Raw genomic sequence first — 16,081 nt, 5'->3', positions numbered from 1 at the left:
TTTCATATTTTAGTGGCAATTAATTTCAAAGATTCAATTAACATATTTTATTTCCACTGTACAGGTGGGATTAAACTTCAGGTAATAAAGAATGTTCTGATTCTCCAAGTGGATGTCAAAATATTATTCAGTAATTAGGACTAAAATAGAAAATAGATTCATTGAGATTTCATCTCATTATAAAATTCTACTGTTCATGTGCATGGCTACTCCTGTTTATAATAGAACAATAGTAATTGCAACTATAACAACTGATTTTGATAACAGAAGATAGATTATTGTACTAAGCAGCAACAAGATTTAAGAAAGCAATTCATCAATGATGAAATAGTGCTTGGAATAAAATGATCTCCCTTTCTAAGGCCACTTAGTCATGGTTATGGGTGGCATCCCAACTACAGTCACAGAAGGGAATGACAGAATCTGTCCAAAAAGGCTAAACATTACCCTTACTAATTTCAGCTGTGTTTTGGACACAATATTACTTCTATTTCTGAGAAACAGACTCTCCTACGTTTTCAAATCTCCAGAATAGGAACAAATGTACATGGACAGGAAAGCTTTAAAGGATATGTGCCAAATGTGGGTGAATGGGACTAGCTTTAATGGGAATCTTAGTTGACATGGACCATTTGAGCTGAAGGACTTGTTTCCATGCTGTATGACTCTATGACCCTAAATGAAGATTTCTAAATGGTATCCTTACAGATGAATGATTGGTGTTGAGTGTGGAAGGAAAACATCATGCTGACTGGCTCAGCACTCCAGTCCATTGATTATGCACCTGCCTCACATGGTTGTTCTCCCTTTTATCATTGCATGGTTCTTCCATCTCCACCTGTCCACAGATTACGCATTCATGCAGTTCTCCTTGGGAGTCTGTTATTGCTTCAACTCTCAGCACCGCTTTGTCAATGCTTTCCAAATAACAACAATACAATGCTGTAAATAAACCAACTGCATGGGATGTAAGAAGCTACAGAGAGTAGTGAACTTAGCTCCATACATCATGCACATCCCTCCCAACTATTTGTAGTATGTACAGGAGGTGCTGCCTCAGGAGTCAACATCTATCATCAAAGGTCCCACCATCCAGTCTTGACATCTTCTTGCTGTTGCCATAGGTAGGAAGTACAGAAGCCTGAGGTCCCACCCCATAGGCTTTCTGTACTTCCTACTCAATGGTAGCTGCAAGAACAGCAATTTCTATTCAACCATTTAGTTCTTGAACCAACTGGAAAACCCTAATCACCACAGCTTAGCAACACCTTGATCACTTAGATCACTTTGCAGAAATGGACTTTTTTATTCTCACTGGTTTTTTTTCGTAAAATTGCATATAATTTATGGTTTTCTTGTGAATGTATTTTATAAGATCAGATTCAGATTTATTTATCACATCTACATCGAAACATATACTGAAATGTATTGTTTGCTTTATAAGGGGCTTTGTGCCTGTGATATTGGTGTGTGTAGAATTTTCATTGCACCTGTGCTTACGTGTACTCGTGCGTACGAAAATAATCTTGTTTGTGTTTGACTCCAACTTTGACACCTTCTCTCTGATATTTTCATCAGTTTTCTTAAAATTTTCCTGTCTTTCTGAGGAGGAAGGGCTCTGGTGGGTGGGGAAGAATTTTACGTGGAATGGCTGGATTTACTCCGGTACTTAATCCCTGCCGGATAATTGTTTTGGTATGAATCTCCAAATACAAGTAGTGTATTAAGTATTTTTGAAAAGTAGTTGGATCCAAAAACCACCTTAATAAGAAAAGATTATTCAGAAACACCCAGTAAAGGTATAGCATAACCTCATTGTTACGCACGGCCTAGTCTGCTATGACTAATGCTTACTGTGTATATGGAGCAAGCTAAATATTTTGATTTTAAAAAGCAACAGAAAACCTCTGTCATTTAATATATTCTCTTTAAAGCGGCCCCCTACATAGTTCAATGTGTTTTCAAGAAGCTATTCATAATATTGATAATTTTGAGGTTTCTAACGAGCTTAGGCCTATTGTGTATAATTGAGCAGTCTGCAGCAGAACACAAGATATAAAACAGAAGCTGATATCCTTGTGCTTTGATCATCATACAGCTCCCAGTTACAGAGCAGGGACTGTGGATCATACACTCTGGACCATGTCTGTTTTGTAATTACTATATCAGTCAAATTTCCTTTTATATTACACAGGTTTATGGGCAATTTGGAGACGGCATTCCGAAACTCCCTTTACCTTTCCATCAAAATTGAAATTTGGCATCTCATGCCTGGGACCATTATTGGATACTTCACTTGCTTCCATGCTGACAATCATTTGATCCAGATATGATTATGATTGCTTTCAAACTGACTGCTTGAAACTTTGAACAGGCTGTCGGAAAGACTCCAAACTGACTGTGAGCTAGTAATCACGAGCCTTGGAGGAGATTGTTACTGTTGCTGCTAGTTTTGTGTTTTACCTCAGGCTTCAACTAGATGCACTTTGGCATGAGACCACAATCATTTTAATGGTGCAAGCTGGCACTGGTGAGTATTTAAAGAACTACTCAGTTAGTCCTGACGAAGGGTCTCAGCCCGAAATGTCGACAGTGCTTCTCCCTATAGATGCTGCCTGGCCTGCTGTGTTCCACCAGCATTTTGTGTGTGATGTTTGAATTTCCAGCATCTGCAGATTTACTCGTGTTTGCTACTTAAAGAACTAACCTTAATGTAGCGAAAAACAGCAGGACAGGTAGGACCTGTGGAGGCAAAAAGGTGATTGACATTTCAGGCCTAGACCCTTCACCAGCAGGGTGAGGGGAGATTCATTACTTATCATAACCTGATGTTAGAACGTAGCAGCATCAGATTATATAGGTCAAAATAACCCGGAGGAAGCAAGTACCCGTAACATCTTAATAGTCTATTGGTAAAATGTTGATGGATGTCGAGCACATCTCATCTATGGCTATGCAGGTGATTCCAAAATCTCTCTGTCTGTCCACAATATGGGAAATGGAAGTCTGTGTGTTGTTATCACATCTCCACCACAATAACACAATACCGTTCCCAATGGATGACTGGATATCTAACTCACGTCTCCCCACACAGATCCCTTACTCCCAGATGAAGGAAGGTCAGTGAGTCCCTAGTGGGCCTTTCAAACATAACATCAAAATCAGCCTGAAGAAATTCAACATTACAGCCAAAAGCTGGGAATAAATTGCACTCAACAGATATATCTGAGGGAAATCTTTTCACGAAGGAGCTCTGCTACAGGACTTCTGCTGTGATGCTGAGAACAAGCAGCAGCTGCAAAAGGAGAGACAGGATAGCCAGATGACACGATCACTAACCACAGCCATGCCCACACTGCACCAGAATATGTACAAAAGTTCAAAGTAAATTTATTATCAAAGTACATATACATCATCATATACTACCCTGAGATTCATTTTCTTGTGGGAATTTACAGTAACACAAGAGAATCAACAAAATGGCATAACAAGACAGACAACAACTAACGTGCAAAAGACAACAAACTGTGCAAATACAAACAGAAAAACAGTCAAAACAATAATAATAATAAACAAATAAGCAATAAATATTGAGAACATGAATGAAGAACAAGTTTGTGGGAAAAGTTCAGTGATGGGGCGAATGAAGTTGAGTGAAGCTATTCCTTCTGGTTCAAGAACCTGATGGTTGAGGAGTAATAACAGTTCCTTAACCTAGTGATGTTGGTCCTGAAGCTCCTGTACCTCCTTCCTGATGGCAGCAGTGAGAAGAGAGTATGGCCTGGATGGTGGGGGGTCCTTGATGATGGATGCTGCTTTCCTGGCGCAGCAGTCCTTGTAGATGTGCTCAATAGTGGGGAGGGATTTACCCATGACGGACTGGGCTATATCCATTACTTTTTGCATGCTTTTCTGTTCAAGGGCATTGGTGTTTCTGTACCATGGCTTCATGCAACCAATCAGTATACTCTCCACCATGCACCTATAATCATTAGTCAAAGTTTTAGATGGCATGCCGAATCTTCCAAACTTCTCAGAGAGAAGAGGTGTTGGCGTGCGATGTATGTGCTGGATCCTGGATAGATCCTTCTAAATTGATACCAGCAATGAATTTAAAGTTGTTGACCATTTCCACCTCTGATCTCCTGATGAGGACTAGCTCATGGACCTTCAGTCTCCTCCTCCTGTAGTCAATAATCAGCTCCTTGGTTTTGATGACATTGAGTGAGATTTTGTTGTTGTGGCACAACTCAGCCAAATTTTCACTCTCCCTCCTATGTATATGCTGATTTGTCACCACCTTTGAATTGGCCAGTGACAGTGGTGTCATCAGCAAGCTTAAATATGGCATTGGAGCCTCACAGTCATAAGGATAATGTGAGTAGAGCAGGGGTTAAGCACACAGATTTGTGACACACCTCTGTTGATGTTGATTGTGGAGGAGATATTTTTGCCAGTCCAAACTGGCTGGGATCTGCAAGTGAGAAAATCAAGAATCCAGTTGCACAATGAGGTATTTAGGTCTTGGATCTTATTGATTAGTTTTAATGGAATGATAGTCATGAACGCAGAGATGTAGTCGATGAATGCATCTTCTCTGTCCAGATGTTCCAGAATTGAGCGCAAAGCCAATGAAATGGAATCTACTGTTGATTTATTCTGACACTAGACAAACTGAGTGGAACCTATTTGCTGCTCAGGTGAGAGTTGACATGTTTCATCACCAATCTCTCAAAGCATTTCATCACAGTGGATGCACATGTTATTGAGCAATAGTCATTAAGACAGCATGTGGATGAATATAACCTCAAAGAGGAATGAAATCAATGAGGATGAATGTCGATGGTGGGTGGGAGTTCAGCACCAAATACCTGCTTGTGAACAGTCTCTCTCTCTCTCTCTCTCTCTCTCTCTCTCTCTCTCTCTCTGTCATCCTCTTGTTTAGTGCTGTCAGACGATGGTTCCAGAGTCCATGGGTCTTGTTCAAGTTTGTGGATTGGACTCTGTAGTTCATGTTATGATGCCTTTGTGATTCGATGTTCTACATTCTGCATTTTTTGCTTGTTTCTTTTGCGGTTTGCACAATTTTTTTGAGTTGGGGGTTCAAAGCTTTTCTTTAAATGGATTCCATGGTTTTCTTTGTTTTGTGATTGTCTTTGGGAAGATGAATCTCTGGCTTGTATACTTTGAAAGTAAATGTACTTCAAATCTTTAAATCTACCTGGTGCGCCTCTCTGCTGTCTTCAGTAATGATTGATGCACAGTCCAGAAATGGTTTTGTTGATCATGCTTCAAGCAGCTGTAAGCATGTCTTGTCATGGACTGTTGGCAGATATTGTCCTAACCCATTGACATGAGATCTTCTGGGACGATATCTGCCAACTACGTGCTTTGCTCTCACCTCCCTCTTCTACCTTCCTCTTCTCCTCATATAATCTGTATAGATAAATGGAATTGGTTTATTGATAAGTGGGTAAAGGTTTTACCTTTATCAGCTATGACTGAATGGGGCGAATGGCCTAATTCTATTCTTATATCTGATGGTCTTATTACTGTCACATATATGGAGGTACAGGTAATTTCAAAACATAAGTAAATTGAAGTATACAAGGGGAAAGAATTAACAGAATCCAGAATATAACATTACAGTTACAGTTACAGAGAAAGTGTAGTGCAGATAGACAATAAGGTGCAAGAGTTATGATAAGGTAGATTGGGAGATCAAGAGTTCATATTTAACAAACAAGATTTAATCAACAAATTCAAAAACCTGGGCCTCTGTCTTCCTCTGCAATTGGATCCTTGACTTCCTCACCGGCAGCCCACAGTCAGTATGGATATACAATAACATCTCCACCTTGCTGACAATTAATACTGGGGCAGCGTAAGGATGTGTGCTTCGCCCTCTACTTTGTTCTTTCTATAACCACAAAGATGTAGCCAGACACTGCTCAAATGCCATCTTAAACTTGCCGATAACACAACTATCCTTGGCAGAATTTCAGATGGTGATGAGGAGGCATTCAGAAATGAGATAGATCAGTTAGCTGAGCATTGTCACAGCAACAACTTTGAATTCAATGTCATTAAGATCAAGGAATTGATTCTGGACTTCAGGAAGAGGAAGTCAAGAAAACACACAGCAGTCTTCATCGAGGAATCAGCATTGGAAAGCATGAACAGTTTTAAGTTCTTGGGTGTCCACATCCTTGAAGATCTAGCTTGGATCCAGCATATTGATGCAATTACGAAGAGTAACAGTGGTTATATTTCATTAAGAGTTTGAGGAGATTTCCTATGTCACCAAAGACTCTTGCAAATTTCTACAGATATACTATGGAGAGCATTCTAACAGATTGCATTACTGCCCGGTATGGAGGGGCCCTTGCACTGGATCCTCATCTCAGAATAGTGAATGGAACAAGACATGTGGATCTTCATGGCATTTATGCAATGGCTGAGACTTTTGAACTCAGAGATATAACCTGGGAGTGGAAAATGTAAAATGACTCCTTCCACTATTAGTGCTTGGTCTCTGCTTCCATCATTAAAACTCATTTTGCAGACCATTCCTGTCTGTGTGACTTTGGGGCTTGATTCAAGGGAGATGCTACATATTTTAAGGAGGCTCTGAGAACATAATTGAAACATTGCTTCTGTCCTCAAGTAAACGTCTCCCAATGATGAATTGTTTTGAGAGTCTGATATCAGGCATGTGGACAATATAGTTCATCTACCAAAACTTAAGCATAATCAGAGCCTCAGTGCCTCAGTGCTGGGGATGTTAGCCGAGAAAAGGGTGCTGATGTTGTTTTACTTCTGCTGCCAACGAAGTTGGAATGTTTTGTGGAGACAGTGCTGGTACTATCTCTCCAGTGTATTGCAATGTTTACTGCAGGTAATCTATATTTCTGAAGTATAAATGAAAAATGGGGATTACTACTATGGCTTTGTGGCTTGTAACAGTGTTTGAGGTCGTAGAATCATAGTCATACCACACAGAAACAAACCCTTCAGTCCAACACATCCATATCAACCATGGTGCCTCAGTGAGATAGTCCTGTTTTCCTGCATTTGGCCCATATTTCTCTGCTATCTGTCTTGGTCCATGTATGGGATATGGGTCTTCAGTTTTCACACAGTCCTGCTTGGTGACAAATTGTCTTTGAGAACTCTTCCATGAAACATGTTGGGTATTCTTTACCACCTCAGAGTGATATAAGACATTAGGACAGTTGTTGATAGCAAAGCCATCACTTTAAATTTGCCAGATTCATTAAATATAGAATCAGAATTATGATTATTAATAACAATGACAATTATTATTAATAATAAACATTGTTATTAACCATGAGCAATAATCTATGGTGTCTAAATGAGAGAATGTAATAGGAACCCTAGGCTCGGCTATATTAAAATAAGCAGGATTACTGCCCAGAGGTGCAGGCTTATGTGGAGGATGGTGGGGGTGAGTTTTGGGAGGGCACGTTGAGGGAAGTCCTGGACTGATAGGCAATTAAGATTGACTTCTTGGCCTGGACTGGATTACTGTCCTGTCAGGCTGTTAATGACATCATTAGCACACACAGAGCTCCTGCTCAGGGCATCAGGAGAACTACTGTGAACTTGGCATCGTTCCAGATAGATGAGAAGAACCCATTACCTGAGTACCTGTCCTGTATCCACCTGGCTGGAAAGGTTAAAATCCACTCTTAATCTCTCTCCTCAACTTACACCCATGAAATCCATGATGTTACAATCCTTTCATCCATCTCCACCTCCCATTTGGCAATCAGAATGTGTTATATTTAATTGCCCTACAACATCAGTAATGCCAGTTCTAACTAATGTAATGTGACTTCTCTCCCCCTCCCTCTTCAAGGCCAGCCAACTTGGAGGCTTCGCAAAGGAGCCAACCAACATTGCTGACTTGACTTCCTTGTGACTTTTCCCTGCAGAATGCAAGGAAAGGAAGAAAGCCTTGCAGCTATTTTTATCCCCCTGTGGATGTGCAGTCATCAGGCTGCATAGCTGACACCATCAGTTCATTAGAGAGAAAGGGAGAGCTGCAGCTCAAAGATAAATCACACAACAGCTCTTTATCAGCATGAAGACACAGACCTATCACTCGTTTCCCACTGCAGATATCCTACCCCTGTTTTGTTAAAGCTGTGTGTATGCGGTTCTGCTGGCTCGCAGCCTTGTCGCCTGTTGCACTGGAGAGGATCACCGCACGCTCGAGCCTGCGCCACACTGCACCAGCACCTGACGAGTGACTGAGTTGGCTATTCTCTAGAGTTTAAAGGAGGTAGCTTCAATTAGATTCACACTTCTGACATGACAGTGTAGTACAGGAGGCTAAGTCATCTAAAACTAGGGTCAGTTTCAGAATGAGGGGCAGGGCTTTTAGGACTGAGATGTGGAGAAATTTCTTCACTCAGATGGTAGTGGATTATCGACCTTGAAGAGCTGTGGAGATTCACTCATTGATTCCATTCCAATCACATTAGGAATATCAGTGTGATCAACAGATTGGAATAGGGATTGGAAATGGCAGAGAGATAGATAATCAGCCTTGATCATATTAAGTGGTAAAGCAGAGTTCAAGGGGCGGAATGGTCTGCCCCTATCTCTTTTGCCTCTAATGGTGCATTGGTTACTGCCCGAGTCTTGTACAATTGCAGCCTTCAGACACTGATCCAATACAGCTAACCCACTGACTTTAGATCAAGCTCAGCTAAAACTTTAAAATTTTCATTCTTGTTCTTTGATCCTTCCTTGGTCTTGTTTCCCTCTATCCATAAATGGTAATTGGTTTATCTACTGAGGGAAAATAAAAATTGCTGCTGTGCATGCCATCCAGATAGATCGTTCTATATGTAAGTACACTGAGGTAGTGCAAAGGTAAAAAAAACCAACAGAATGCAGAATATAGTGTTACCATTACAAAGAAAAAGCTGTGTAAACTCTTTCAGCCCCAGTAGCCTCTGAAATCTTTGTACTCCTCTAAGTTCAGCGTCAGGCACCTTTGATTTTAATCACTCCCATATCAATGGTCATGCCTTCAGCAGCCAAGATGCTGTGCTTCAGAATTTTCACTTTAAACCTCTCTACCTCACCATCTTTCTCTCTTTCCCTCCTCCTTAAATGCTCTCTTAAAAATCTACAGCGTTTCATTAACTATATGACTGATGAAGGAATTGTTTGAAGACTGTCTCCGATGTCTCATCAAGTACTCTGATAATTAAATTCATTTTATTGTATAATTCTCCGCAATTTTAATTGCCTCATATGCTTAATACCATACTTTGATGAATGTTCCTGTGAAACGCTTGCGGTGTTAAAGGCACAGTGTAAATCCTTATCCTTGCTACTGATAGGATTGGCACAGTTCTGTGGTGGCCAGGGATTGGTCTGTTGCTGAGCATGAGGGTGAAGGCATTTCATCTTTCAGAGGACATATTTGATTGTAATGGAGAACCACTGAGCAGATTCCAAATGTATCCTTAAGGGGGAGACATTCCTGGCTTCAGACAAGAATTCACTTGCTTTCTCTTTCTGCCTGAGGTGGAGCTAACGTGTGGCCTTAGAAAACAAAATGAGTACAAAAAATTGAACAAATCATCACAAGTCAGAAACTTTGGCTGTTTTTCATTATTTTTTTTTGTAGCACTGTATTCAAACTTCGCTTCATAATCTTCAGTGATAAAACAAAATCAAAGTCTATGTTAGATTTATTGACATATGTATCCGCAGGTGCAATGGAAAACTTACTTGCGGCAGCATCACGGGCACATGGCACCACAGATTTCACAGGAAAAAGATAAATTAAGCATAAACATAAATTATACAAAAAAATTATAAGAAAATAGCTAATTTGAACAAAAATGTCCATTTTAATGTAAAGTGATCAAAGTGGTCCTAATGTTGCTATCTATGGTGATTAGGTCAACATCCAGTAAGATATTGAGGGAGTGCTCCATTTTCAAAGGCACTGGCTTTTCAAGAGAATATCAAACAGTACCACACAAAAAGAGACCCTTAAACCCATGATGTTGTGCCAACTAATAAAACTAGTAATTAGATCAAACTAAACTAATCCCTTCTGCCTACACGATGTGCATATCCCTCCAGTCTCTTCAGATTTATGTGCCTATTTAAGAGCCTCTTAAGCACGCCTAACATATCTGCCTCCACTGTTACTCCCAGCAGCACATTCCAGGTGCCTGGCACTCTCTGTATAAGAACTTGCCACTCACATTTCCTTTGAAATGATCGCCTTTCACCGTAAATGCATGTCTTCTCATAATTTTGACCCTGGGAGAAAGATGCCGGCTATCCCCCCCCAGCCTCCACCATTCCAGCGAAAACAGCCCTAATTTGTCCAACCTCTCCCTATAGCACGTACACTGCAATCGATGCAACATCCTGGTAAACCTCTTCTGAAACTCTCCAAAATCTTGACATTTTCCTCTAATGGGGTAATCAGAATTGAATGTCATTGCTGTGATCATTTGGAGGTCCTGAGAGACGGGGAATTGAGCAACAGCAGGAAACTTAATATAGAACTTGTTATGAAACCAGTAACTGGTTTCACTTACCAGCAAAGATAGATATGTCAGTTGAAGTCCAATGGTACTATTTTCAAAAGTTTTATTAATAAAGGGGCACAAAAATTAAGGTTAATACAAACATTCAGATAACATGCGTCAATACTCAATCTAAAACGCAGGTCCATTAATAATCACTCAGAAATAAGCTCTTTCGTTGTCTAGGGTATAATACTGAGTCCAATTGGAAATATAAAGAGTCACTCTGAAGTCTGCAGGCTTTTCCCTTTTGGTTTCACGTGTTGGAGAGAGAGAGAGAGATTGTTAGGAAAAGAGAACACTTGCCGTTGTCTTTATGAATCAAATCCTCAGCCTCAGAGGATTTGGCTTCCCTGGTGTTAAATAAAAGCGGTTTTCCGTTGGTTCTAGCCACAAACTCCGCATTCGGAATTTAACGCACGTGGCTTCCTTCAAAATGGCTTCCCGTTCCCACGGGAAGCGGTATCGTGCTTCTCGGTGTCTCCTTGGTGCGTCTGAGGGTCGTCCTCTTTCAGACCCTTCTTTATACTGCCTCACGGGATCTCAGGTGTCAATCAGGTTGCAGGTGATGCAATCTCTCTCTCAACCAGCCCACTTTGCCCGAGGGCTTTACAATGTCCCTGCGAGTTGGCACGTCTGCAGTTCCCAGGTGTCTCCTGAGAACAATGCCACAGTCGCCAGCTTTTGTCCCAGTGGAATGCGGTATCCAGCACGTCGCTGTCTTTCCATTTCCTGTGTCCATTCGGCATGTCTCTCTCTCTCTCTTGCTCTCTCTCGGGTCATTGACCCCCCTTTCACTAGGGCTCTTGCAATTCTCACAAAGGAGGGGGCTGGTATCATAACACCTCCCCTCTTAAAGGTTTTTTACCAGCGGTTAAAAACACAGAGTGGTACAGAGTCTTACAGAAATTTTGAATCTAACACAATACAGAAGCTTTTCTTTTCACTACAGAGTAATACAGTTATACATTCAAGTCAGCATCTAAACAGTTAACAATTACAGTGTCCCTTTAGTTAATATCTTAACATTGCGTACCGTACTAAAGTCTTGTAACATCAGACTTCAATTCAATAACCACCTATTTATTTATTGTTTTCAGCAACAAAACTGCGGAGGTGTGATCTTAGCTTAGGTGCATCTACAAAAGTTTATGCGAATACTAATCGTTTCGGTCGGTTTACTTCGCCGGCAGGTCTCCAAAGGTCTGTCTTTATTATTCACAGGCTTTGGCGCAACCCGTAAAACCTGCTTTGCTGTTTAAAAAAAATGGCATCCCCATTAACCGTCACCTCTTTTCTGGCGAGTCCCCCCGTTGGGACTTTGAGTAATTTGGCGTGGTGAACTCCCGCCCGCCTCGTTCATCGGGGCTATTTTTTCAACACCATGCCCCAAACTGTCAAGACCCTTCAGGCTATTTGTTTTTAATTCCAACTCCTCTTTCAGGTAGCATTTCGAATGCAACCTCTTCACACCCCACCCTGGCGTAACAATAGAGTGGGGGGCCCCGCTATTTCCTGACTCACTCTGTGAGCGATCTGCCAGGTTTAACATTTCTTCCTTCGACTTGGGAACTACAGACTTTCCGTTTCCTTCAATAACAATCCTCATTCCCCCCTTAAATTCGGCATTAACCTTGGCCCCACTCTCGAATACAAACACCGTGGAACTCACACTTCCCACGGTTACCAAGGTTAACCCTTTTCCTACTGAACCAACCCTATCTGATCCACAAAGACGGCCGCCCCGTTCCCCTGAATCAAACACCTCAGACTTCCCCTGAGCTCTGTTACCAGGTTCAGCACCACGTGCGCCCCCATCTTGGACACACTCAAACGGGACATTGGCCTCTTCCAGGCTTTCAACACCCGTACCTTTTTCAAATTCTAACGTCCCCCGATCCTTCCAGTTACTCTCTAGGCAGCCCCCCGTTGGGGAAGGCGCAACCCTGCGAGCTGAAACAACCTCCTCGGCCATTTCAGCTGACTTCTCCACAGCAAGGATACCCTTCCTCTCTAAGACTGCCCTCATTTCACTCTCGGGACCATCGAGAACACCTTTAGAACTCTGAACTTCTTCAAACAATTCTGCCAAACCAGACAGATTAACCATGTCCAACTCTGGACATTTTAACAACTTTATCCGTTTCTCAACTTTAGTTCCTACCTCTAGGACCTTTCTCTTCACTAAGGGCAGGGCTATTTCCTCTCCCTTACCCCCTTTTACTTTACTGCTTTCTGTTTTACCACCCTCGGAACCCTCATGGTACAGGGTCGGTAAAAACATCTTGGCCAGATTACTGCTGGCCCGATTTAAACTGCTCACTGCTTTTCTGGACAGGCTGCGTGTGACCGCGCATGCGCGATAGCTTTGGGACTCTAGGGGCGGGGCCACCGCACTCGCCCGTCTGCGGGTCGGCATCATAGCTGCCACCGTTTCAAAAAACAAGAAATAACTATCAACATCCGTCTCTTCGAACGGAGGTACTACTCTCAGCTCCCGACTAACATTAAACCGCTCTCTCCTTAGCTCCTCCCTCTCTCTTTCTCTCCCTTCTGCCGCTCTCTCGGCTGCTGCTAACTCTCTGATCCGAATTTCATGCTGTCTTTGCCTCTCAGCTTGATCCTGCTCGTTTTCCACCTCTAACCCCTTCGCCAAATTTAACAAGTCTGATTTGGTGCTCACCTCTAGCGCCGCCACAGTCGCGTTTTTCATAAATTCACACACGTCCATCTTTGCTGGTTTTTCTGTCTGGCTACCTGCGTACCAGATCCAAATTATTTTTTTTTTTGACTTACAATCCCGATTGACTGACCTCCCCCTTTTTGGTGTCAAATCCCGGACGAGCCCCCACTTGTTATGAAACCAGTAACTGGTTTCACTTACCAGCAAAGATAGATATGTCAGTTGAAGTCCAATGGTACTATTTTCAAAAGTTTTATTAATAAAGGGGCACAAAAATTAAGGTTAATACAAACATTCAGATAACATGCGTCAATACTCAATCTAAAACGCAGGTCCATTAATAATCACTCAGAAATAAGCTCTTTCGTTGTCTAGGGTATAATACTGAGTCCAATTGGAAATATAAAGAGTCACTCTGAAGTCTGCAGGCTTTTCCCTTTTGGTTTCACGTGTTGGAGAGAGAGAGAGAGATTGTTAGGAAAAGAGAACACTTGCCGTTGTCTTTATGAATCAAATCCTCAGCCTCAGAGGATTTGGCTTCCCTGGTGTTAAATAAAAGCGGTTTTCCGTTGGTTCTAGCCACAAACTCCGCATTCGGAATTTAACGCACGTGGCTTCCTTCAAAATGGCTTCCCGTTCCCACGGGAAGCGGTATCGTGCTTCTCGGTGTCTCCTTGGTGCGTCTGAGGGTCGTCCTCTTTCAGACCCTTCTTTATACTGCCTCACGGGATCTCAGGTGTCAATCAGGTTGCAGGTGATGCAATCTCTCTCTCAACCAGCCCACTTTGCCCGAGGGCTTTACAATGTCCCTGCGAGTTGGCACGTCTGCAGTTCCCAGGTGTCTCCTGAGAACAATGCCACAGTCGCCAGCTTTTGTCCCAGTGGAATGCGGTATCCAGCACGTCGCTGTCTTTCCATTTCCTGTGTCCATTCGGCATGTCTCTCTCTCTCTCTTGCTCTCTCTCGGGTCATTGACCCCCCTTTCACTAGGGCTCTTGCAATTCTCACAAAGGAGGGGGCTGGTATCATAACAGCACGTACACTGCAATCGATGCAACATCCTGGTAAACCTCTTCTGAAACTCTCCAAAATCTTGACATTTTCCTCTAATGGGGTAATCAGAATTGAATGTCATTGCTGTGATCATTTGGAGGTCCTGAGAGACGGGGAATTGAGCAACAGCAGGAAACTTAATATAGAGCTCTTCTGATTCACTAATAGTGCTTTTTCAGAAAAAGGATTTTCCATGGACTAATGGTGAGGCACATCAGCCAATAAAAGCAAAGTAGGATCCAACAGAGTGGCCATTGTGAGAGTGGGCCACTGTCTGATTGGTAAGTAAAGAGATTTGGCAAGCTGGGAGACAAGTAAGGTTCCATGTATTTCCTTTTCAGTCTTAGATCATTGGGATGACATTTAGGGCTGTGGCATGATCTTTCTGCAGGATGTGGGAGATCTAGGAGACTGCCAGTGTCCCTGAAGATGTCACCTACGGGAAGTGCATCCTAACTGACTAAGGGAAGGAGCTGGAGCTGGAGCTGGAGTTAGAGTTGGATGCACTCACTACCATCAGAGATGCTCAGAGTTTCCTAGGTATGACTTTTAGCGAGGTGGTCACCCTGAAGTACAGGCAGAAAGTAGTTAGGTAACCACCAGAAAAGGAAAAGGGATTAGTGCAGCTTGTGCAAGGCTCCCCTGTGGACCTTCCCCTTGGAAGCAAATATACTGTTTTGGGTACTGTTATGGAGAGATGACAGTTCAGGAGATTGCTGAGGCTCAGTGGGGAATGGTGAAGCAGAAAGGATTTTAGTGATCGAGGACTCAACAGTTAATGTGTAGTTGCAAAAGGGAGTTTGGAATGGTGGGTTGTTTCTCTGTTGCCAGGGTACAATATGTCACAGAACAGCTACAGAACCTTCTCAGGGAGAGGGCTCTTAAGCAGCCCTTATGCACATTGGCAGAAATGACGTAGGTAGAGAAAGGGATAAGATCCTGTGAACTGAATATAGGGAAGTAGGGCGAAGTTAAAAAGCTGGTCCTCAGGGGTAGTAATCTCTGGATTACTTCCAGTGCCAAGTGCTAGAATAGAAGGTAAGAATAGAAGGAAATAGCAAATGAACGTGTGGCTGAAAAATTGGTGTAAGGAGCAGGGACTGGGACCTTTTCTGGGCAGAAGTGACCTGTATAAGAGGGGTGTGTTGCCCCTGAGCATTAGGAGATGTGGGGGTGGGGGGAGTAAGTAAGACATGGAATCCCAAGCATCAGGGAGGCAAATGAGAGGCTGGAAAGTTATGCAGAAGTCAGTCATGGCAAGACAAAAGACAGGACAGGAAGAATTGTAGAGAGTGAGGAAAGCCTATTGGATCCATTTAATCTTTTTCAATGCTAGAGTTGGGACAGTGAGGTGAATGGAGTCACGGTTTAGACAGCTATGTGGGAGCGGGATATACTATCCAATACAGAAACATGGCTGAGGGAGGGACAGGGCAGGAAGCCTAATGTTTATTTATTTATTTATGGAAATAAAATGCTGAATGAGCTCTTATTACCCTTCGAGCCATGCCACCAACAATCACCTGATCTAATCCTAGCGTAATCACAGGACAGTTTACAATGCTCAGTTAACCTACCAACTGGTATGCCAATGAGGAAACCCACACATTCATGGGGAGAATGTACAAGCACTTTACAGGCAGCGGTGGGAAGTGAACCTGGGTCACTGGTGTTGCAAAGCATTGTGCTAACCACTAAGCCACCATAATGCTCTGGGGTACAGGTGGTTTAGGTGGGATAGAGCTAGAGGAAATAA

Source organism: Hemitrygon akajei, chromosome 4, assembly GCF_048418815.1.
Source record: "Hemitrygon akajei chromosome 4, sHemAka1.3, whole genome shotgun sequence".
Classification (NCBI taxonomy): domain Eukaryota; kingdom Metazoa; phylum Chordata; class Chondrichthyes; order Myliobatiformes; family Dasyatidae; genus Hemitrygon; species Hemitrygon akajei.
This window is presented reverse-complemented; position numbering follows the sequence as displayed.